The sequence below is a fragment of the Sciurus carolinensis genome, chromosome 6 (genome assembly GCF_902686445.1).
Source record: "Sciurus carolinensis chromosome 6, mSciCar1.2, whole genome shotgun sequence".
Taxonomy (NCBI): domain Eukaryota; kingdom Metazoa; phylum Chordata; class Mammalia; order Rodentia; family Sciuridae; genus Sciurus; species Sciurus carolinensis.
This window is the reverse complement of record NC_062218.1, coordinates 13,689,529-13,716,067: the sequence shown is the minus strand read 5'-3', so window position 1 is coordinate 13,716,067 and position 26,539 is coordinate 13,689,529. Positions and strand designations below refer to the sequence as shown.

The 26,539-nt window shown below is 39.4% G+C and overlaps 1 protein-coding gene across 2 annotated transcripts in view; it reads right to left on the bottom strand.

Moving 5' to 3' along the window:
* The window catches only part of Fbxl7 (F-box and leucine rich repeat protein 7), a 386,769-nt gene that overhangs the window by 106,833 nt on the left and 253,397 nt on the right, over positions 1 to 26,539 (bottom strand). The window contains exon 1 of one of the 2 annotated variants that reach the window (XM_047556569.1): positions 2,396 to 2,499. The exons of the other annotated variant lie outside the window; for it this stretch is intronic. The gene's annotated coding sequence lies outside the window, so the exon portion shown is untranslated. Of the gene's footprint in view, positions 1 to 2,395; positions 2,500 to 26,539 lie in introns of those variants that run through there. 2 annotated transcript variants of the gene reach the window in all.

The following is a 26,539-nucleotide window of genomic DNA, read 5'->3' as shown; positions in this document are numbered from 1 at the left end:
GGGTTGAAATACAGAGGGTAGGGGAGCGGGGAGTAAGGAGGAAAGGGAGAATATAAGAAGAAAAAAATTTTGATTTGGCATAAAATATCAACCCCCAATTTCAATACGAAATTTATAGCAAGGTACTCTACTTGGATTCATGAGACATGACTGAATTTCCTTCAAACCTCATTCCGTAAAGCTCTGCTTTCCTTTCTTTTTGTTTTTAAAATGCACACAGAAGAAAATGTTGTATCCAAGAAGAGGAGAAAGCATTTGTGGACAATGCCAATGTTGACTCTGGGTTATACAGAGCAATGACTCAAATTGATTGTTACACAGGTAAGTGTCCATGAGATTAGGAAGCGAATGTCACACTTGAGGTATATTTAGGAACAAAACGTTGGTCAAATATTTTTGTGGCTGATTTCCAAAGTCTAAGTATAACACCTGATCCCCAGATACTCATTGTATGTGTACCTGGGTTATGTACAGCCCAAGGCACTGAAAACAGAGCAAAGAACTAGATGCTATTGTGTCTCTATGAGCTTAAATAGAGTGATAAATAGATACAAATTCTGCCCCTAGATGAACGAAACAGCACAGGGTGGTTTGGCGAAGCACCACTTTGTGATGCTGACAGACAGTGATGCTAGTTTATTAAGAAAAGTTGAGGAAGCCACTCCAAGTCTAGGGAGAGGATGTTTAATCTGAAACCAAAAGAAGTCAGCAAAGTGAAACCCGGGAACGTAAGGTAAGCATGTACAAATGTTCTGAGCCAGCTAAGCCAGCATGATCCAGGGACAGAGAGGTGGTGTGGCTGCCCCAGTGAAGGAGGATGTCACATGTGCTGTAGATATCTGGAATTGGAGCAGGACGAGATCACACAGATCTGTCCTGGCCATCGACAGTGTGAGGACTGAATTGGATTTCAAGCAGGGACCTGACATAAACTGGCTCTCAATGGTTATGCTGGCTGCTGAGTGGAAAAGAGATTTTGGGGGAGTAAGAAAGAGGGAGGTTCAACTTTAAAAAAGGGGTAAGATGATGGCATCTCAAAACGGGATGACAGCCAGAAATGCTAAGATCCAAGACGGATTTGTACTTGCTGATGAACTGTAAGAGATGCGAGGGAAACCCGAGAATCTGAGAAGCCCAAGCACATGCGTGCAGCCTTCTCACTTAGAGCTTTCTGTTCCACTGAGGTGAAGACCAACCCATCAGATGAGGTCTTGCAAACTGGATGTCTCCAACATTTCTCAATTTCATTGATAAAATGGAGATAAAAACCCACCTCTCGAATAGCTTATCACGCTCAACAAAGTATTAATGATCAGACTATCAAACAAAACCCGGCCAAAATACAGAATAAAGTTATGTTGACACTTTGGGCTTAGAAACTTCTCAACTTATAAGTAGAGAAAATAAGACACTTTCAGAGAAGAGTCACAAAACTAGGAGGCTGCTGCTTCCCCATTTTGATTAAGACACACCGGGACCCCTCCTTAATCAGTGCTTCTAACACCAGCAAAGCACATCTCAAAACTCTGGCCTTCTTATTTCACTAGAGGCTAAACTGAAGTTCACAGCAATTGATAAACAAAAACCTGCACTGAAGAAATTCTTTACGTGCTTCTTGACACGCCACGCCTTGTCAAAGCAAGAGTTACACTTTTGAACCAATGAGTTCTTTGTACACCATTGACAACTGGTTTCCCATTAGAAGTTCTCTGTATGTGACTCACTTTGTAATTCTTTTAGATACAGTGGTTCTCAGGCTTAACCTATAAGCCATTATTATCCTTTATTCCAGTAAGTGTCCATGCCTCAAATTCCTCGTGATATGAACTTGGCTGGGCTATGATACCCAGTTATCAAACCAATAGTAATCTAGGTGTTTCTGTGTAGACATTTGGTGGATGTAGTTAACATACACAATCAGTTGACTTTAAGTAAAGAAAATTACCCTCAATAAGGTAGGTGGGCCTCTTCCAAAGAGTGAAAGTCTTTAAAGCAAAAACTGAGGTTTCTCAGGAGAGAAGTTCTGGCATAGGACGTAGCACCAGCTCATGTCTGAATGTGCAGCCTGCTGATCTCCCTTATGAGTTTTGGACTTGCCAAACTCCACAAGAACCCTACCAGTGATTTGTGCAATATAAACCTAACCATATTGTACCTGTTTCTCTAAAGAAACCTGACTAACACGTTTATCCAAACAATTGCTTTTATGTGCACCTTCTGGTAAGATCTCTCTGACCAAAGTCAGAGAGTGCTTTCAGATTCAGGTGCAGGTGCTGCTGGAGGAACTGGCCTTAGAGTTCCTTAGGTCTTCAGAGAGCTCTACAATGACCACCTGGACCTGGCTGTCAAACACAATGGTCCATAAACACCTGAGTATACTTAGAAATGGCCTTACTTGTTCTTTTCGCTTGCTTTCAGCTTATTGGCATTCAACTTCTTCACTTTATTGAGTTGTCATTTTTCTCCTCTACAAAACCAAGATCAAATCCTTACTTCTCTGGGGTGCTGTAAAGATTAAATAAAATGATTTACACCAAATGCCTGGCTTACAGGAGTTCAATCAATATTGGGGACCCTCCCCTCCCACTCAATATTTTTTTTCGGGTTTGTTTGTTTCTTTTATGAATTCCCTAAGCCCGAGTCTGTCATTCATTTAATAGAAATTTATTATTTTCAGTTCTATTCCCAACTCATGAAGCAGCTGCGGCACCCTAAGCAGCTTCATGCAGCATTGCTGGCTCATCTGTTTCTGGTGGACTGTGTTTCCTTCATCTTGAAGCAAAAGGAACCTCAGGATAAGAAGTTATTGTAAAAAGCTGTGGATTCCAGTATCCCTCCAGCCACCTGCCTCCACGCACTCATTCTACAGCAAACAAAATCAATTTTTTTCTGCCCTTAATATCTATTATGACTTCAGAGCCAGTATCATCTCTGCTTTTGATTATTCCTCCTCCATGTCAATGAATCTACAACAGTGATTAAAGCACTGTATCAAAATCATTCCTCTTGGCAAGCAAGGTGGCATGTACCATAATCCCAGCAGCTCGCCAGACTGAACCAGGAGGATGGCAAGTTCAAGGGCCTCAGCAACTTAGTGAGATCCTGTCTCAAAATAAAAAATGAAAAAGGACTGGGGATGTGACTCAGTGGTTAAGCACCCTTGGGTTCATCCAAGTACCCCCGCCAACACCGTTCTTCTTTTGCTCACCGCAGGCAGAACCTTTCCCAAAAGCTGTTTCCCAACTGATTCAAAAAGAAGCTTGCTCAAAGAATATTGAGTCATGACTTGAGTAATTATACCAATACCAACAACCATAACAACAAAACCCAAGAGCTTTATGACATGATGTGCTTTCTATTGCTGAGAGTGACATTTGGGAAAATATCTTTTGCCTTGGTTGGCCAGGTCGACTTTCTCATGATCTACCAATGAAAGCCCCAGTGAAACCCCAAGAGGGAGTATTTTGCCAGGACAATGGAGTGGACATCCTGAGGATTTGGTGCTTATCTCAGTGCTATATGATGGTAAAATGAATTCTTTTCTTCAAGATTTTGAATCTGAGACACTTTCTACATTGCAATTCTTTGTTTTTTTTGTTGTTGTTGTTTTGTTTTGTTTTTTTTATTGTAAGCGGGTTGGGAGAGGCACCTAAAAGAACTTTTATAGCAGCTCCAGTGGGAAGGCGATCCAGGCACACATTCTTCCTTGATCCATCCCAGGCAAGCTCAGTTGCTCTTCCTCCTGTCTGCCCACAGCACTCTACGGTTAGCTGTCTCTTGTTCTGCTCCAGGCACTTCCCTGGGACGGTGCATCTACATTGAGTATTTAGACTGCTGCCTTTTCCATTATGCTCAGGACTCCGCAGAGGAAGGATAAGGTCTGGTTCCTGTGTCTTCAGTTGCCTAGCCAGTTCTGAGCACATGCCACCTAGCTGTCACTTTTTTTTTTTAAACAAATGGGTCCCAGGTACAATTGGTTGTCACTACACAGGAAGATCAATGATTATCTGCCACAAATTCTGGCAAAAGGGATTGCATCAATGCACTAAGTTGTATCACAGTGGCTTGTATATCCTTACACAGAATCTTCTAAGTCAAAAATCATCATTTTCAGACATTTCATCTTCTTCAAGTTCAACTACTCAGGCTTGGGGGTAGAAAATAGTCAGAATTTCTGAGCAAGGATGTCAATGACTTCTGAGAAAAGTAGCTATTTGATAGAGTTCAAGACCCTACTGTAGAAGAGAGAGTCCATGAAGCATTAGTTCAGACTGCTGCTGTCTTTTGCAGCAATTGTTTATCTTTTAAAAATGTTTTAACCTTTTTGAAGAGGTAACATATTCAAATAGATCATAAGTAAAAGCAAAAAGATCTGGTGAAAAGTCTTCCAAGTCCATCTCTGATTTGCTTAGCAAACTTCTAACTTCACTGTTAATAGAATTTGCGTGTACAGCAGACTTTTTTACATAAACAAATATATTATCATTGCTACCTTTTTTTGCAAAATATTACTTAATTATAAAAATATAAATTCATAAGTGCTGAGGGAAGTTCATAACAATGTGGAGACACTGATGGGCAGATTCATAAATGGAAGAAATTGAATTAAACCCAAGCCAATAAGGGGAGGTAAAGGAAAAGAAAGCATGAAGTATCTGAGGAGGTTATTGGCTTTTCCATTATCTTTGAGCAAAGGGGAGACAAGAAAATCTCCATTCAGCAGAGAGTGGGGGAGCTTGGCAAGGCTGTGGAAGTTTTTGTGGATCAGAACAGTACTGTTTGATCATCAGTCTTCCAAATAAAGTGTCTAGGGTCTGCCAGGAACATGAAGAACAATAGCAGCCTGAATGGTTTGCTATAGCTTGTGGTCAGAAGTATTGCATGAAATAGCAACAACACTCTTAATACGATGGCCAGCTTGTTCCATTTCTCCATTTTGAGGCTCACATTTTTCTCTGCTACCTCTCTTCTGTCATCTGGGCTACATTAATGGAGAAATGGGGAGGAACCACAGCAATTATCTGGAAAATTAAGTGGAAAAACATCCAAATTACCTCCTCCTGAAAGATGTGGGCAAATCTAAAAACCAATATTTCCTATGATTGAGATGACTTCAAGTTTTCAGAACATATAATTCCTTCCAGGAGCATAAAGTTACAGTTTTAAAAGCACAGACATCACAAATCTCATCCAAATTGCTGGCTATTATTGAGATCTGTCTTAATTCATTTTTATTAAAAACTAGTCTTTCCCAACCACTCAAAATGTAATGGTTCAACTAATATTAATTTTAGATCAAAGCTGAAAGACTGTACATATTGAAGAAGGTTCATCACTACCAACCTATTTCATTACCATTGCCATTGCCTGAGGCCAAGTCAAACAGTCACATAGATTGTGCCATGCCAGATGTTTGGCCAGAGGGCCCAACTGTTCGGCTGAGATCCAGTTGGTCACTTACTGAGAGATGCCTTATGGATCAGGCTGCATTGTCCCCAGAAAAAAGGGGTTCCTATTGCAAACTGGTCCACGGGAAGCAGTATCTTTTTCTCATAATGACACAGTATGTTCTAGCTCAGTCCTGAAGTCAAACACTTTCAAATTGCTGGCAGTTGTCAGATGCTATCAACAGCCATGTTTATATAGGGAAACCAGGCATTATGCTAATCCAGGAGAGTCCTACATTATCCCTGGTGGCTTGGCTTACTTATTACCAACGTCACTTTCATTCTTAACGATGTTCAAGACTGAGTAATATATTGATCGCCAACATAATGTAAGACTAGCATGTTAGTCTTATGTGCTCAGTACAACCTCTGTTTTCACAGCAAGGAGATTAACCCCGAGGGCAAAACTAAGTTAGTTTAAAGTGATGCACAGGACAACAGCTAAAATGATCACTTAGCTGTGTTGCATTTCTTTTTGAGATTCATTCTGTAATCCATACCATCTATAGATGGTTGACAGTTTTTAAAATCAGAAAAAAAATGCCGTATATTTGATGCTTGACTTCTGATAAAAACCCAACTACTTTGGTGCTTCTCTCATGCAATAACCTGTGTCTATACCTAGAAATTTTGATATTCATTTTGGCAGTTTGGGGTCAAGAATAAGTGCAGTTTAAACAGGAGAGACAATAGAGCAAGGATTGGCAAAGTTGATGTGCAGAAGGACAGGCAGTAAATATTTTAGGTGTTGCAGACCAAATGGGAGCTGCTGCGACTTCTCAACTGTGCTGTTGTAGGGCAAAAGTTATCATGGACAATTTGTAAGTGAATGGGCATTCTGTGTCCCATTTATAGCAGCAAGTGTCAGTCCAGATTTGGCCTGGAGGCTGTAGTTTACTGAGCCCTTCATTTAGAAGACTCACCTGCCCTCTGGTCTTCCTTACAGGCTGCTGGAAATATACCTTATTTTCATATGATTCACAGCAAAATCCCCAGCATATCTTTCCTTAGCTAAAAAGGCATTCTTGGTTTTTATGGCAGAAGACCATTGATATTGAGTTGATATTGAGACTCCTATCACATCTCAAGATTTATTCATAATTTAACAGTTTATTCTTTAGGCAATCTGTTCAAGGGGGAATGCATAGCACTGAAACCTCATGGATCAATACAAAAGGCTTAATTTCAAATGACATATCACTTTAGCAAGAAAATATGCCCTTAGAATAGCTTACCTAAGAGAAATACCTGCAAGGTCATAAACTAGAAAAGTAGATTATTGATTATCATGAAAGCACTTGAGAATAAGCGACTTGGTAGTTTTCACTCTTCTATTTCTGCAGTTTTAATACGTAGTTAGTCCCCTTTCCTCTTGGTCTGTTATATTCATAGTGGGAATGTCATGGATATACCTTGAAATCAGTGAGATGCTTCAGGCACACTCAGATCTGTGTTTAAGCCAAAATTTAAAATGCACAGTTATTTCCTTCTAACATAAAATAAAAATCTTATTTTCTACTCTATTTTATCCTGCCTCCCCACTTGAAGAACAATGAAGTTATCCATATTTGCCTCTTGAATAAACAAAACCTTGAGTTGATTTTCATGATAAAACACAGCATTTATTTACAGATAACTCTGTGACTCACTCCTTTAATTAAGGCTTTTTTTTTTTTTGCAAATTAGTTATGCTTATAGGATATAAATTTCCAAGTTTGCTTTGTACAAAGGTACACAGATGGCAATTAAAATATCTGGCTCCTAGGTATATCTTCACAAGAATTATTTATACTTGAAGGCTTATAGACTATATCAGTTTCTGATAATCATGTTAGACCTCCAAAACTGATACACATTCAAAACTCTGGGGTTAAAAAGTGAATCATCTTTTGACTATCCCTCTGAACTGAAAATAATCATATATATGTAGAGAAATTGCAAACTATAAGAAGGGAGTCTTTCTATTCTGGGAGTGTTGCTACCTATGTCTTAGTTCCACCTTTGCTGAGGTCTTTCAGTTGCTTATAGAGGAGCCATGAATTCTCCTCTCCCTCAATTTCTCTTAAGGACTCTCTGGAGGAACAGAAGTCTACAGAGAAACAAAACCAAAACCAGACAAGGTTGGGGGTGTAACTGGTAACCAGAAACCATGGTACCACAAAGAGCCCTGAACAAACTTGTTCACCACCAGCCTGAATCTTAAAATGTCTTTAAAAGTTTTCTGAGCAGGAAAATATAAGCAAGGTCAGTGGAGTAGAGGAAGGGGGCTGTGGGGGAGGGAGGAGGGACGGGGAAAGCAAGAAGAGTGGAATGAATCTGACCAGACTTCCCTATGGACATAAATGAATATACCACAGTGAAACTCAGCTTCATGCATACCATGAAGCACTAATTTAATAAAAATAAGTAAATAAATAGAAGAAAGACACCCCCCCCAACAAAACCATAAAAAAATATTTCCCAGAGGAAACACACCCTGCTTGCTCTCTCTGGCCTGTACTACAGCCAAATTTCTATCTATTGAGGAAATCTATCTATTGTGTTGCCCTCCCCCCAGGCACACATTATTATTAGTTTGTAAACAATAGCTCTTTTGTTGTTAGTCAGGGATAAGAGTCTAAAGTCAGCACACAATTGTGTGATCACTGACTAACCTTGAATCTCAAAGTTGTAAGGAAAAATAAAAGATAACAGTCGTCACAAAACCCATCATCCAACCCATAACCAAAGATAAGAGGAAACTCTGGAGTCTGAGCAAAAATGCCTGGAAATCCAACTTACATGGCCTGGCAATGTTTCCCATGAGGGCTTGTCCATTTAAAGATACTTTTTCTTGCTTTATTGACTTATCTTCAGTTAAGGGGTCTATTAGAAGTGCTATTTTTTTTAAAGCTTAGTTATTTGAGGGTAATTAGAATATGAGCTTATATAATGCCAATGGTCTGAAAACAAAATATTTGACAAGCATCATTTTCTGATATTTATTTTAGATTCTCTTCATAATTTTCTCTCCCCTTTGAAGATGTCTACTAGTCATCTCTCATCTCAGCCAGGAGATGTCACTATAGTTGGATTAAATGATAAACAGAATAGTTTTGGATATTCTAAAACAGTCTGAGTATTTAACACTTCCTACAAAACTGTTACAAATATACACCAAGACACCCTAGAGTATAAGTACCCAGTCTGCTCTTAGCAATTAGAGAACGTTTGTGTTCTACTCCAGAGGAAGAGAGAGAATGCTCGCCACCTGCCCTTCCGTGCTCCTTACTAAAATGTAAGGATAATTGAATGAGACAGCATCATAAATTAGGGTCTGGTTCATCTGAGGGAGTAAAGATTTGGGGGTCATAAGCAGGAGAGAGCTTTGTTTCTAAAAACTGCACTGCATTTGAAGTGCAAACAGTCTCTGGCACACACCTAGTGTGGGCAGATGAACAGGGCTCTGCTGGTTATGATTGACAGCTGCCAGGTGTCCATGCTGTAGATGTGCTGCGGCTGCATTATTATCTAAGACAATGTTTTAGACTGTATAAACTCAATTTGGCCACATTCAGGGCAAAGATCAAGTTCATCTTATTCACTGTGCTCTATCCAGTATCTATTAGAATCTCGCTTAAGAGAGGTGCTCAAATCCTTGTTAAATAAATTAAAAAATGGATGGAGCCACATTATTATCATAAGAAAGAAACATAAATCTGAACTTTGAAAATTTACTAACTGGTACTTTTAACACAGCTCACACCCAAGCTTCCTGTCTTCTTATCTATGGAGGAATGAATGGGAGCCCCCACATCTTCAGTATATGCCCAACTTCTAACCCCTTGAACTTGTGAAAGTGACTTTATTTGGGGAAAAGGTCTTTGCAAATGTAATTAAATTAAGAATCTTAGGATAAGAACATGTGGATTATCCTGATGGGCCCCAAGTGCAATGAAAATTATCCTTACAAGAGAGACACAGGAGAAAGATGTGAGGATGAAGACAGAGACTGCAGTCATGAAGCTTCAAGCCAAGAACTCCTGGTGCCACCAGAATCTAGGAGATTCAAGAGAGTATTCTCTCTAGAGTCTTCAGTATAGCTCTTCCCACACCTGCATTTCAGACTTCTGGCCTTCAGAACGTGAAAGAATACAGTTTTATTTTTTTCAAACTACAAGGTTTGCAGTAATTTGTTTCAGCAACCCTAGGAAAATACTGTTATTCTACCTGGTGAGTCATGACTTCTGGCTTTGACAATGTGGCACTACCTGGTGACCCCAGAAAGGGTTGTCCACCTGCCTGCTGCAGAGGGTTCAGTATCTCCCTTCCCTCCCTTCCACCTCTGGCATGCTCATACACAAGGGTCTGTTGGTCTGGAGGTAGACTCTTTCCTACCTGATCTTCATCTACCACCCCCAAACCAGGGTTCCCAGTCTAACTCCCTCTTTCTCTCTGCCTCCCTACATCCCTGTTTCCATTCAACTTGATAACAGGGTGTTGGAGATGGACTGCAGGGCTGAAAACGGTCCTGGTGTGAGCGTCAGAGTAGTTCTTGGCTGCAGATTTCTGTGTCTGTGCCACACTGGCAGTAACAGATGCCCTTCCTACCCACTGCTTCCTACATGTGTCAAGGAGCCAGTCCACCAGATCCACCCACCCAGATTCCTGAATTGATGATGGGGAGGAGGTGCTGCAGACCCTGTTAAAAGCAAGGTCTGTGGGCTAACCTAGACCCCTGGAGAAAGCCCCAAGCCGAGTGTCTGGATCTGATCTGAGCCGGGTCAAAGTCTTCACCTTCCAGAAAGGTGAGCGACAACAGTGTCATGCAGGATTTCATAACACTGCATAGGTGTCAGGAAATGAAATTACTCTTTTCTCACCCATCGCATGAAATGATTCGAAGTCTGTTGTTTGACTTTCAGACTTAGACTTTTAAATATTTTCCTGGATGCATTATGGACATAAATGGGCAGTCTTACTTTTTTTTAGAAGACGAACTGGGATGAGGAGGAACATACCTTGCTGGGTTGTCACCAGCAGACAACTAACTAGGTCTGCAATGAATGCATGCTGAATCAAGGAGAAGGAAAGGAAAAAAAAGCCCTAGTTGCTGCTTCTCCTCCAGCCACTAGGCAGAATCTTTGGGGTGTCACTTAATCATGGGGTCATGGATCACTGCTAGGACAGCATGTGTGTTACAATTTCATTTCTGTTATGTTTTCTGCCTCTCTGATTATGTAAAATCAAGTGGGCCCTTGCCATTTATCATTATGATTTCAAAATGATTAGTTATCAGAAAAGCTACAGATGACAACATGATTCACTCCTTAGGTATTAACCAAATTTACCTGTTCTGCTAGCAAAGTGGGAACTACCTGTATTTTTTCATGGACACTCTGCGGGCACATGTTCTGGATCAGATCCATTCTGGAATCCTGCATGCCAATGTTGTGTCCAGGGGTCAGATCTAAGGATTAAAACTACACAATGAGGCTCCTTTGCTCTTTGGTTTTCAGTTGGAATTGAGCAACAGACAGCCCAGTAGAAACGGACTGGGCAGAAGAGAGAGGCCATGGCTTATCATCCAGCACCCCCCCAGTTGAGCCTCCCTCTAAGGAATGGCAGCTTCTCCTGCAGACACAGTCCCTGCTCCCTCTCATTTCTGCAAGCACCCTGGGAGCATGGCTCCCTTGTCCTGTTGGACCCAAGAGCTATAGAGCGTACTTCCCATCTCTGAGGATCCTTCTGAACTTGTCCTCAACTGTATAAAACTCTCTTTAACAAACTCTCTCCTCTGACCCTATTGGCATATTCTATATAGACACATCATTTCTGAACCCTAGGTGGCACCCGAGGCATGAAATATGCTTTAGTGAAATGAGTTCTGTTTATTATTTAGATGCATGATTAGTTATGCATCCCAAGAGCTGCCTTACATTGGGAAAGAAATCGTTTATATTTTAACTATCAAAGCCAAGTTCTTCATGGAGAGAATTAAAAGCTTGAAGATGAGAAATTCTGATACAAAGAACCACAGAAGGAAGTTTGTTAGATCCAACCATAGGTTTACTTTAGATCCTGATGGTAGTTTGTAACAATAAATTCAGTTTCCACATATTGAGCTCCTCCCAAGAGCTTAACACTGCTCAGCATGTGAACATAAGAATTGAGAAGAATGAGACGGAGATACATATGATAACCACTCCCACTTACACCTCTAGCCATGACTTAGGCCAGAAGTCCAAAGCAGGTATTCTAGACTGGGGACAGATGGCTACAAAGCTCTTGCCTAGTCCAGTTACCAGATCACCTTACCCAGAGGACACTGTGTACTCATGGGCTTCCCATGATTAAGAGAACTTTAAGAATCCTGGAGGCTTAAAGCATGCCTGTTTAATTTCACTTAATCTAATCTTCCAAGCAGATGTCCTTACAGAATCATTCTCTTAGAAAGCTCGTTAGCATCTTGAGTCCATGCACCACAGTTTAGAAGGAGTGGTATTTCCCTTCTCTGCCTCCACCTCCTGACTTTCATCTCTTGGACCCATGTCCAATGCTGTCAGTCCTGCTGGGATAAGTGAATAAAAGCTGCAAAGTCTGCTCTAAAACACCAGGTGTGCTGGAAGTTCTCAACCATTGGATTGTTTTTTTTAAATGTACTATACTTCTGAGATTTTCAAAAGCATGTCAACATTTGATGATGATGAAGAAAAGGAAAGAAATATCTGTAACAGGAAGTTTTCTTTAGCATCTAATGATTTGGACAGTGAAAAGGCTAGTGGTCATCTTATAAAATAATTTGCTAAGAGTCAGATCCAGAGTCTAAGCTCACAGGAATGCTTATATCTATTTCAGAGATACTAAAATTTTTCTATTATGGACTAGTTAGAATCTATAAAAGGAAGGAAGGAAGGAAGAAAGGAAGGAAGGAAGGAAGGAAGGAAAGAAAGAGAAATCACATATAATATTTTCAAATTACTGCAAAGACAGGTCAACTAACAACAGGAAATGTAGTGGATGCAATTTTAAAATCAGATCCTAGAGCTCAAAAAATTCCAGTTTAATGAGCTTGGGAAGAATTACAATTTTGCATCAGCGTGTAAGATCTGGAGATTTTACTAAAGGCAATCCAAGTAGGAGCAATGTTGTTGGGAGGCTGAACCTGGGGTCCTAACAGCATACAGAGCCAGTCCCAAGCCCAGAATCTGCCCTTATTGATTCTCACTAGCCACATGCATTTTATTTTGAGCATCACACCTCAGATGGTCCTTCTGAGAGCTGAGTCATCAACACAATGCAGCAATTTACCTTCTCCTGGGATGGTTTTCTCACAGCACCCTGGTCCTCCCTGCATCCCACTCTGCCTGCCCCAGAGCAGGCTGTCAACTCTGGGACCAGACCCCAGGGACTGACTTCACATGGAGGTGAAGTACAGAGGCTGGGAGCCAAGGAAGTGGGTTACCCTGGGGTCTGCAGAGGACTGGAAACCTCAGGCACAGAGGTTCCTGTCTGTGGAAGTCACAACAGGGCTGTGACCTCATCAGAGATGGAGTCAGAGTTTGAAAAGTCTGAAAGACAGTCAGGGAGGTTGTGAGTGGCTGTCTTGACCATTGTTCTGTGCTTTACCTTTATGCTGGGCATCTATGGGGCTGCAGAGAGGACTGAGCTGCCTGAGCTGCAGGTGGATTGGGCAGGCGGAAGAAGCTTCAGGTAGGATGTGATAATAATTTTAGAATATCTGAGTGGCTTCCATAAGGAAGGACACTGGGGATACTTCAGTGACTATGTCTCTATGTAGCTCTGAGTATGTCTCTGGCCTTCAGAGACATTAAAAATTATCATATTAATAAAAATTATTCTAAATTATGATGGCTTCTAATAAAGGAATGATATCAAGTCAAATAGAACATTTATAGAAATGCCACCTTTTAGAAGATGTGCCATTGAAACCAAGTGCTGAAAGATGTGCAGTTAGGTGGAGCATAAGGAGAGGGAACTTTCCAGTAAGGGTTTCAGGACCCACAGGAGCTGGAGGGTCCAACAGGGAAGGGGCAGGCTGGGCTACATGCTGTTAAGTACTTGTAGGCCTATCTACAAATTTTTGATTTATACCTTCAGGTAACACTTGAGAAGTTTCTTTTCTCTCTTTCAACTCCCTTTCTCTTTTGTTTTACCTTCCATGTTTTATATTTTTAGAAATGTCACATAATTGATGGACATTATAGGTCTTCCTTATTCAGCAAGAATTTAGCAGTTACTAATTTTATGTCAAACACTGGGCCAGGCTGTACAGATTAAGACATACACAGGTGTATAAAGGGTTGATGAGTATTGCTCCAAAATTCATGCTCACCCACAACCTTAGGTTGTCATCTTATTTTGAAATAGGGTCTTTGCAGACATAATTAGTTAAGCTGATATCATGCTACAACATACTGGGATCTCAGTCTAGTGATTGATGTCCTTATAAGAATGGGAAAGGACATAGAGTCATACAGAAGAAAACTGCAAAAAGTGAGGTTGAATAATATTCCATCGAATATATATGCTGCATTTTCTTTATCCATTCATCTGTTGAAGGCCACACTAGTTTGGTTCCACAGTTTAGTTATTTTGAGTTGAGCTGTTATAAACACTGATGTGGCTATGTCACTGTAGTATGCTGCTTTTATGTCCTTTGGGTATAAACTGAGGAGTGGAATAACTGGGCCAAATGGTGGTTTCATTCTAAATTTTCTGAGGAATCTCCATACTACTTTCCATAATGGTTGCACTAATTTGCATTCCCACCAGCAATGTATGAGTGTAGCTTTTTCCCCACATCCTCACCAACAGATGAATGGATAAAGAAAATGTGATACACACACACACACACACACACACACACACACACACACAGAATTCAATATTAATCATCTTTAAAGAAGAATGAAATTATGGCATTTGCCAGTAAATAGATGGTGTAGGAGAATATCATGCTAAGCAAAATAAGCCAAACCCCTGAAATCAAAGGCCAAGCTAATTCACAATAAGGCTGGGGATAGGGAAGAATAGAGGTACTTTTATTTGGTAGAGGGGATGGGAAGAAGAGTGAGGGTAGGAAGAACAGTAGAGTGAAGCAGACATTTATTATCTCATGTACATATATGACTACATGACCAATGTGATCTGTATAATCAGAAAAATGAGAAATTAGACTCCATTTATGTATGATCTGTCAAAATGCATAAATGCATTCTATTGTCATGTACAACTAATTAGAACAAATAAAAAAATTTTTAAAAAGAGAGATTCAGAGATTGAGATGATGGATCTATAATCAAGGATGCCAAGAATTGCTTGGAGCCACCAGAAACTATAAAGAGGCAAAGAAGGGTTCTTCCCTCGACCCCTTAGAGAAAGCATGGCCCTGACACCATTTTGCTTTCAGACTTCTGGCCTCCAGAACTGTAAGAAATACATTTCTGTCATTGTAACCAATCCCATTTGTAGCAGCTGTAGAGAACTAAAACAGGATACCTTCCTTGACCAAACAGGCCACTATAAATGAAGGGAAAGTCATGTTAATAGGAATTACTGAGCTACCTCCTGTAAGACTTTCATATCCCAGGTATTACAGAGATCTCAGAGCATCCCTAAAGTTATTTCATGTCTTTCTACTTTTAATCTATTTTCATAATAGCGGTTTTTCAGGAATCTATTCAAGCGCATTTGATCTTAGATGGAAGAAGATTGGAAGAGTAGATTTCTTTGTAATCTAAACCTAATATCAGTGTGTCTCTCTGTTTTGCCAGACTCAGGCTTTGTACATTTCTGCACACAACTCAACGACATATGGCTTTGGGGTTTGTTTTGATTACATCACTTCTTCTCATTGACTCAAATAATTCATATCCGTAAATCTCCCCTCTGTCTCAGCTCTACTTAAGTCCCTGAAATCCCCTCCTGTTCCATCTCTGCATAGCCTCAGTTCTTTGTCTTTAAAGCCTTAATCAAGTGTGCCTTCTTCAAAAGGCCTTCCCAGTGAGCTGTAGTTAAAATAAATTCCCCTTTACCCTATATTTTCATTACCTTTGACTTTAGCTTTTATACAGGTTGTCATATATTATATATTATAAGATCTCCAAGAGAGAAGGGTTTTTACTCATTCTGTAGTTTTCAATCTCTGTCTTAAGTGGTCTACTCCTCTTTTTGTATTTTCTAAAAACATATGTCATTGAATTTAGTGTCCACCAGAATAATCCAGGATGATCCTATTTTGCAAAACTTAATTAATTAAGAAAAGACATTTTCCCACATAAGGTCGCGTTCACGAATTCCATTGTTTAAAAGGTGGACATGTATTTAGTGTCTGTGTGTTGGGTGGTATCATTTAGCTCATGATGTTTATCTTTTCACCCATCTGTACTTGTACATGACTGTACATTCTACTCTTTTTTTCATTAGATTGAATCAAGTAAAATGTTTGAGCAAAGAACTGAGTACTCACAAACCACTGCACAACCATTCTAGTGGACTGCTATCACATTTCTGTCAACTTACTTCATTACACACTGAATAACCACCCCAGCACTGAAGTTTGAACTATATCAAGGATTGCTGGAGCCTTGCATACTGTCATGGCACTTACAAAACATAATTATCCAATAGGAAATGGAAATTTTTAGAAGTAGAAAATGTAAAAAAAAAAAATATATATATATATATATACACACACATATATATATATATATATATATATATATATATATATATATATATATAATCAACAATGATACTCCAAAATTTCCTCAGTGAAGTCCTGGCAGTGACAGACCTAGTTTGAATTCTAATTCTACTGATTAGTTGTCTAATCATTCTAATTTCTTTAATATTTCACTTTTATTTATCTGACAAGGAAGGAAGGGAGGGAGGAAGGAAGGAAGCGATCAATCTACTGAAATCTTCTGATATTGTTATATTTTGGATACACTATGACCACAAAGACCCATATGCTAAAGATCTGGTCCCCAAGGTGGCACTATTGGGAAGTGGTGGAAACTTGGAGAGGTAGCACCTGGGGAGAGGTCCTTAAGTCATCAAGTTGAGATCCCAAAGGGGGTTGTGAGAGTCCAGTCCCTTTCCCTTTCTTTCTGTTGCTCCTTGGCTCTTGAGGTGAGTGGTCTTGCTCTGCGACACACTCATGCCATGATGCATTACCTTGCCACTGGCCCAAACAACAAGGTCTACCAATCATGGACTGGAACCTCCAAAACTATAAGTTGACATTCTCAGACATTTCATTATAGTGAAGGAAAGCTGACTAACATGAATGCTTTCTGCTTTTAATTGCATAGTAGTCCAATGATGAGTAAGAATTCACCTGTGGAAACCACTCTTCATAAAGTGAGGAATTTGTGATGACTCCAATTATATTTAGTAGCCCTTGTGTCAAGAGAAGACAAGCTTGAGAAAGTTAGGTCACCAGCAGAAGTTATTTTTGTGTGTTGCTTTTTGCTGCTTAACGACTCACTTCGTGATGACAGTCTAGCCTAATTAGTCAGATAAATGGAGTCATTCCAATATTGAATATTGTTTCTATGAAGCATTTTCTGTTTATTATAAAAATTAAGACGTGTCATTGCTTTACAGATGCCACCCGGAGCCACATGCTACTCCAGCCAAAGCTGGGGATTTCACACTGTTGCAAAGTCAAAGTATGGAGAAGGCCTCAGTACATACCAGATATACCTGAACTGTGATGTGGCTTAAAAGGATTTGGGTCAAGATGTCCCAAACCTACTCTGCCCAAGAATTATCCCTGGTACCTAAAGTTCTTTGATATAATACATCCGGCTGCTAGTTCATCTCTGTTTCCAATATGGTGATCCATGTTGCTTTTCATCTTTTTTCCCATAAAGCATATGATTTAACATTAGGAGGGTTCAAGCCTCCATGTACGTGGCTTATTTCTTTCCTTTAGTTGGAAGTAGAAGAGCAGCAATTGGCTTACATGCCTACAAGCACAGAGAGGATGAGCCACCGTTTTCCTTCTGCTCCTCTTCTTCACGTGTGTATAAAGTACTTCAAATGGCTCATCTGAGTTTATAGTCAATGGGGCACAAAGGCAACCCAGTTGGTTCTGGAAGTCTGTCCTGTACACTGAGACATCTGCAGTGGGATGTGTTTGTGTGTGCATGCGTGTGCAACATACAATGGACATCATAGTGGGATCAACCAACGTTCCCAAACTCTACCAAGAAAACATCTCTCTGAAGACCTGCTGCAGAATTTGGCTCACAGCTTCTCTGTTTCTTCCTCTATTCCTTTCACAGCCATTTGGTCAGAGCAGCTCAGAGCACCCAAAGATCTGGAAATGTGGTGGCAGTTATGAAGGTCAAGCGGTGATTCTTCTTCACTCTGTAATCATAAGTTGTTTTTCTGAAGAGCTGATAATTGCACAGAAGCTGTGCTGGGAAGACAGAAGGTTATTTCATCATCCCCACAGCTGTACTGTGGACTTGATTCATAGAAATGGGTACACCTAACCTCAGGTGAAAAGAGGAACAAAAGAAAAAGGGTATCTAAGAGTGATATTAACACACATATGCACATTCTGAAAAATGCATTCTTAGGCGATTTCTTCACTGTGGGAACATCATGGTGTACTTAAACTAGACGGACATCATGTCACTAGGCAAAATAACCTGATGAAACCACCATCATATATGTCGCCTATCACTGGCCAAAACAGTGTTATGAACTACAAGTCATACATAAACATATGTGCTCATATATTCTTATATGGTCTCTCAATTATAAATGGCAGTATAATCCATGTGCTTAAAAAGGAAGCCCAATATAGGTTCAAAGTCCTTGGGCATCTCTTCATTTGATATTATGGGCAGAAATCCTTCATTTTCAAATGCTGTGAATGTATCTTCACATATTCATTGTTATACCAACAAAATTCAAACCTGAGAAGGTCTCCAGGGCTCTCCAATGGCAAATCTCAGGCAGATAAGCTACCTGATCCTCTCGGGTTACCAGTAGTGTCTACGCAGCAGCACCTGCTCCGTTCTTGAAGGTGAACTTTACCAGAGCAATGGCAATGACTAGTGAGAGAGGGAGAGAATGTGGTCACCCAGGACTGCTGTATCAGTGAAGGCTGACAGGGCCGTCAGGCTGGAATGAGTGCCCACCTGCTGATAAGAAACTACCAGAACTCACTTATCTTACCCCACAGCCCTGTTTACCTTGGATGCTGCCAAGTTCAAGCTTCCTGTAAAATCCATGATAACTCTCACGCCCACTCCCATGTTCACACATCCTGTCTTTGACCCGACACATCACTCTTCTTTCCGTGCTAAGCCTTCCCAATATGCTTCCTGGAATCTCACTCAATAACCCAGCTTACTTCCTTAACTACTTCTCTGAGCTCTTTCTTTACTCTATGGCGTAACTGAGACACCTCCTCTGCTCACAGTCCCTCCTCTACAGTCTTCTCCAGTGAATGATATGTATATTCCAGTATTCTCTGAACCTTGGGGGTTGAAGTTGGGATAGGTACCTTCCTTAGTCTCCTTCAAACTCTTTCTCATCTCTTATCCCTCTAGTACCTGCCACGTCCTGCTCCTTTGAGGCCTTGACATCCAGTACACCATCACCAGTCTTCCTCCTTGCTGCCATGCCCATTATGTCATTCATGGATGATTGGCAGTCATTGTTCTTGGACACTTCAGCATCTGGTGTCCGGGTCTTCTGGTGTTTTGACCTTAACTCCAATGCCTCTTTTTCATTCTACTTCAGTCATCTACTCCCAATGTCAAATCCAGCACTTTCTCATGCCCAGGAGCTAAACCACCCAGGTCTCTACCAACCCTACAACCTTCTGGCTCACTTTCTGAAAAGATGGTGGTTCCATGATTCTAGTTCTTCATATTACTGCCATCTGGGTACTCACTCCACTTTGTCACTGCCTCAACCACCTTTGGTTATTTGCTCTTTGTTCAGCCTAATTCCATGTTGATTGCTACCATCACTCATGCAAAAACCTTCAGCTTCCTTGCTTCTTTCTTCTGCTGTGCCTTCACCTGCTGAAACTCAAAATCTCATTGCTCCAACTTTATGTGTTGGCTCTGCCTGCATACTAACTGATTTATGCTGATGGAGAAACATATATAGCTGTTTGGATTCACTTTAAATTATTGTTACAAGTGTCAAATAAAGCCTCAGTATCATTTTAAATTTATTATTGTAAGTGCCATAAGTCTCAATACTGCCTGGCAACCTACTATTTTTCCTTTCTCAATTCACTTTTCAACTTTACTTATCCTTTCCCCGAAATGTCTCCCACTTTTTGGTCACCCCCTCCTAAGCCCAAGTTCTGCTCTTAAAATGGAGAAAATATCCCTTAACTTTTCAAAGGAAAATGCCTTCGGCTAAACTGAGGGTCTCATCAACTTTACTCCCTGTCTTCTGCCTGCTTCTCCTGGATTGTCGACAGCCCCACTCCAACTCTGCAGTCCTGTGACAGGAAGCACACTCCCCAATCTCTCCGTGTAGAGGAAAGGTCCTCCCCTCCCTCCCTTGCTTCTCAGTTCTCCTCACAACCTGCTCCATTTCACTCTCTCCTTTACAGCAATACTTGCTTATCAAGAGATGTCTACACACATTAGCTCCACTTCCTGGCTTCTTATTTACATGTAAAAACTGTTTTAAAGCAAACTAACATACTTATATGTTTTAAAAGTTCCATTGCTTTCTCGCCAGAGGCAGTCACTTGAAACTCTTTTAACCAAATCTCCTGTGACTCATCTTGCTACCGAATATGTCATTTTACTCTTTCACACACACACCACACACCCCTCCTTTCCACATCTTTCCAATGCACTTACAGTTTTCGTTTAAACCGTATGGAAGTTCGACTCATGAATAAGATTATTGAGTGCCATGACTGCATTTTAGTTTTTGAACAACTTTGAAATTTTTCCCTCATTATCAATTGCATTCATTTTCTGATTTTTAAAAATGTATCAAGAACTCAATCTCTGGTACAGTTGCAGAAATTTTCTTAGCATATTCAATCCTAACAGGCAAATTATTATTCTAGTTTCTATTAAACAAATCCTTACTGGAACCCTATCTTCTCACTCAGACTGGACCATGGTGGCACAGGAGAGAGATGTAATTAAAGAGGGACTTGGGGGACACCATTGTGACTGCCTGGGCAGCAGATTTTAGAAATAGGACTTGGCCAAGAAATTTAGGGCAATGATCATAAAAACTATTTAAATCACATCAACAGTTTCAAGAACAAGTGTATTCAGTATACCGTTCTTTACCACCAAAAGGAGTTTTTACATCAGGAAGGAAGAGCAGAATCTTTCTGACTTTCTGGTGTGTCATTGTAGAGGCAAATCCAAACATTTGACTAAATGACTGTTCTGCCTCATTGATGTGTACAGTAAACTTCAGATCATTCTTTTCTATACTAAATTCTTCAGAATATTAAAGCCATATTAAGCTGGAATCATTAAAGGGCAAAGTTTTACAAAAATAATTTTAATTTTTTGTGGAATAATTCCAACCACAATGCCAGATCTTTATTCTACTTGCTTTGTTCAAGATGTAGGACACATGGAACTCATATCTCAGAGGTGCCTGTTGACTGAACAGTATGACTATGTCAGATCTCAAACACCCATCCTAATTCTTAGTAACTTTGAAACTGTTGTATGGAAAAAATAAACTTATTTTTTCCCTAGAAAATAAAATGAGTAAACATTGGATGTTCCAGTTCAAATTATGGCATATTCTGAATAAGTGGAGTTTAAACAACTTGTGACACACACACACACACACACACACACACACACTCACACATATAAATGTATGCATTTTATGCATTTGTACATATATATATTTCTCTCTTTGAATGATACCCAAGGTTCCTTCTAGTAACACAAATATGACTTCCTTCAGTTCAATAAATATAAACAAGTACTGTAGCCAACTTTTAGTTTTTTACTCTAGATGAGTAAGTCTTCGCTGAATATTTACCATTCATCTTACTCTTTACTTAGTGCAACCAAGCAACATTTGCTTTATTGTCAACAAAGAAATGCAGACACAGCAATGGGAAGTTTACCCAGTTTCTTTCCCTCCCCTCAACCCCCTTTGCAAATCCAGGCTGCCCTTATTCCTTCAGGTTTTGAAGGATAACTGGCCAAGGAGAAATCATTTAATTTATTTAATATCCATGTGACATAGCAATTAATTTTCAAGTTTGTTTTTGACAAATACAAGTTTATTAGGTTTGGGAGAGAAAAGTGATAAATGGAAATTTCAGAAATCTTTACTAAAGAAACAAGTGTTCCAAGAGAGAGTGGTTCTATCTATAAAATGAAATTGCTTTTTGAAATAAGAAAATGCTCACTGAGTTCTTCTATGGAATAAATAGTTTTTCCATGACGATTTTTGGGCAAAAGCTACAAATCAAAAGCTAAAGCACTTTTGAAAAACACCATGCAGCTTTCTATGGTTTAAAATTACTTTATTGCTATTAATTTGTTGATTCTATCTAAAAGACTTTAAAATGCTCAAAAATATACTCAAAATTTTATTAATACATGTAAAATTTTATCTAGATGATATGAAGCACTGTATCTTTTTAAAGTGGTCTATGGTAAGTTTTCTTTAGAATGGAGAATGGCATATGAACCAACAAAATTCAGAACCACATCTCCACAAAAGTACTCCTTGGGAAAGGCAGGAGAGTGATGTTCATAAGTCTCTCTTTTCCATTTACAATGACATGGCTTGTTCACTCTGCTGAGGATATAGTAACAAGGAGCTGCCATAAGTATGTGTGTCATGGATTGCTTTGACGATTTTCAAAAAAGAGAGGTTTTACCCATTAGCTAAGACAAAGAAGAAGAAGAAGAAGAAGAAGAAGAAGAAGAAGAAGAAGAAGAAGAAGAAAAAAGACAACTAAAAGCATTTGTAACCAGAATCTCAGACCATGTTCATTAGTAGGAAGCAACTTGCTTTTGATTTTGAGAAGAGGGACTCTGAGATTTTAACATGACACCCTTAGTGAGCTCATCCCTTCATTTGTACCTTAAGGCATGCAATTTTTATGCTAGGTGACAATCTCTCCTGGTTCTTTGGCTCTGGGAAACCATTTCACCTGTGTAGAAAGCTCACTGGTGATCTTCTGCTACTGTGGGAGGGAATTCTCTCTTCCACCAAAGACCTTCCGGGGACCAGTTTTTGAAGTTGCGAAGAACTAAATTGTAAGAATGAAGGAAATTGGAAAACAAGAATGACGAGGATGAGAAAGAGGTTGCTCAGGTACCAGTGCTGTGTTAGTCAGCTCTGCATCACTGTGTCTGATGTACCTGACAAGAACAACCTAAGAGGAGGAAAAGTGATTTGGCTCATGATTTCAGAGGAAGAGTATGGTGGAGGAAAGCTGCTCAGCTCATGGTGGCCAAAAAGGTGAAGGGGGGCGGGGGGAAAAAGAGAGAGAGAGAGAGAGAGAGAGAGAGAGAGAGAGAGAGAGAGAGAGAGAGAGATAGAGATACAAGGGACAAAATATAAACCCCAAAGGCACACACACCCCCAGTGACTTACTTCCTCTAGCCATGCCCCACCTCCCTACAGTTGCCACCCAGTTAGTCCATTCAATTATTAATATATCAAATGGATTAATCCACTGACTTGGTTACAGCCCTCATAATCTACTAATTTTACACCTGAACATTCTTACATTAGCACAGGAGCTTGTAGGTACACCTTGTATTAGTGTCCTTGAGAAGGGAGTGTATATTATCTTACCATGGGGGAAGCCCTGGATTTGACCAGGAGGATATTTATTTTCAGAAGAAAAGATTAGGTCAGAGGTTCTCAACTCACTTCTTAACTAATCCGTCTATGATGAGTCAAGAGAAAGTATTTTTTCAAAGCTCTCCAAGTTTTGATTTTAATGTGCAACCAGGATCAAGAACTACTGAGCCAAAAATGAGTAGAAGGAAGCCCCAAAAATAGACAAGCAGAGAATTGGAGAGTTTGAAAAAGGACAGAATCCATTCTTTCAGAACAGGAAAAACATGTCTTTGGGTAGAAATAAGGCTGAAGTTTTGAAGAAGAGTAGGGGATACTTTGAAAGGGTAAATGCAGTGGGACTTTACAAGTATCTTTTGATAGTCCTTTACTAGAAAGGGTAACTATATTTTCTAATTATCTTAAGTAGCCATTAATTTACTTCAACCATAATGCATTCATATTAATTTAGTATGCAACAGAGGAAATGTGTTTAAATTATTGAGTGCCTGATTGAATTTTGACTAATTTTGAATAAAATTCTAACCAAAATATGTATATTTCTAAAAATATGTATTTTATAAAACATTAAAATTTGTGAATACACAGATATTCTCATGGGTTTTATTTGATACCATTCATTGCTGGTGTTCATGTAGGGGAATGGGACTATGTGAATTAGTTCCCATTTTCCTAACACAGCCAGAAAGGAGACAAATCAGTATTCTAGATTAAATGTAATCATCCTGCACAAATGAAAACCATGCCAATGTAAGAAAAAATGTTATTAGACCCTGGAGTGGGAATTTGCCTTTTTAAAAACCAGACCCTGGGTTTGCAAACTACATATAGCCAGTTTCCTTAAAAGGCAAATTCTTCAGTGTCTCCTAGGACCCAGAAGTTCTATGCATCAAGCTTGTAAATTTTGATTCAACTTCTCTTTCACTGTTCAAAACTGTGCCATGTTATAGTAATTTTAAGTCTGACAATCTCATAACAAGATTGAACATAGTGGCTGTTTATTATTTTATGCTAATTGAATGAGATTTTCAGCATTATCCATTTCACTCTTTTGCCATCCAATCATTTAACTACAAATAAGAGAAAGACACAGATAGGCAAAAGGGAATACGTTATCCATATAGTACCAAATGATGAGTGTCCAGCATAAGTACTTTTTGGAGTTCAGATTGAAGAGCTACATTCTTCGATATAATAAAGGTTGATAACCAGGTGCATTTAATTTTAAGCTAGTAGAGGAGCCATATTGTAGAGTAAAAGCAATCCTGGATCCAGAGTTGCAAGGTGGGGATTTGTCTGTAGGTCTGCAACTAACTACAACTGTGACTTTCAACCAGTTCCTAACCTTTGTCTTTTCTCCATTCTAATACACAAAACAGAAAAGAAAATATCCTCCCTTACTACAGTATTAAAAAGATCAATGGAATAATAGATGTAGAATATATTTTAATGTGAATTATCTTCAGTTCAATTCATTCGTTTTGAAAATGTACTATGTTAGTATATTTAGCTTCGCGAGAACAAGGCACAATAACATACAGAGGGATTGGGAGGGAGATATTAAGATACCTGTGTAGAGGGTGAGAGGTAGACATGGGTTAAACACCAAAGCTCCAAATTGATGGCTGACAAATTTTATTTAAGTTCTACAATTATTATCTTCATAAACATTAGCATAATCCATTGTCATGTATTTATAATGAACATGGGATATTTAAAATAAGTCTTATGAAATATATTTCTGAAAAGAGCTAGCCCACATAAGATTTTTTTTCCTTTTCCTCATGTTGATGTCAGTGCCATGAAGTTATAAGAAACATATGAGAGAAATTACACAAAAAATGTGAGAATTTTTTCCTGCCTCCCCATCACATATGTTGAGCCCCAGACACAATTATCCCTTTAGAATGTATTACAGATGCAGAGCTTAGCAAATGGGTGCAAGATGTTTGCTCAGATATAAACTTGCAGGCCAGTGCTGGGGAAACTGGCAAAAGCCTTCAGCAGGCAATGTTTCTAATAGGTTGCCAACCCAGATCATTTTTTTTTTCTCTGAGAGTTTTGGCAGCTGTCTTCCATCTCTTCAGATTGCACTTATAATTGGTTGTTTCCATGGAAACGTGGACTTATAACCATAGTCTTCTTTATTAACTAGCTATAAAACAGAGGTGTGCCCTGAGCAAAATGGGATTTGGGGGGTAATAGCAATTAGGATAAAACCCCCATCCATGTCTGTGTGATGCTAATTCTGCAAGCGTGAGTAGCGCACTCACAGTTTATTAATCCAAGTGCTGGCGGGTCTCTACCCTGACTTCTTTTGGTCATAATTTACTTAACAAAGAGCTCTGGGTTCTTGCTCAGATTTATTTATTACCCAGGTTTATTAATACCATTATTATTTTTAAATATAAGAACAAAACTTTGGCTCATATTTTGCACTAAGGGAACTCGTGACATGTTGCAGGTATCTTGAGAAATAGCAAAAATGAAATTTGTTTGAAGCCTTCCTTCCTTGTTAAAAACTCACTAACTTTCACATGAAAAGTTGAATAACTGCACTGTTACTGCACCTTTATGTCCAGAATGTCCCGTGTGTCCCAGCAAAGATCTATTAAGAATGGAGTGTTGAGAACAATCAGGATGCTTTGATAATACAACTGATGATGAGGCTGCTTGGCTGGACTTGTTAACATGTAAAACAACCACAAATGTTGTTTTTAATTATCAGAGAGTATCTGCAGCAGACATGCCTGGCCCATATTCCAATGCTGCATCTCACTGAAATTTTGAATTAGCTGAAACAAATGTGTAAATCACTGATTTTGTGTAGTCTGTAGTTTTTCCTACCAAATCATGTGATTTCCAGTACCAAATCCAGTATCTGAAATCAATTCCTCATTTCCATGTGGTCCCATCCCTGAAGAATGGAGATTTTTTCAAGAGAAAGAGTTGATGTGTAATGAATACCACAGATAAAGTCAAGAATCAAAAGTATCATTTGTATTTGTTGGAGTGGAATGGAGAGTGGGAAGAAGGTCACAAAACAGTACCTTCCCCATCAGCCTCCCATGATGTGTGTTGGTGGTACTTGTGTGTAATTACTGAAACACAATTTCAGAAACACAATTAAACTCTCAAAATGCATGACATGGAAAATACATTGAATTCATCATACAATATCGTATTATAATCCAATTACAAACCAAAAATTACAAACTATTGTGCTATTCAACTAATAAGGACCCTTTAATCATTTCCCTGTCTTTCTCACTGGACATAGGTTT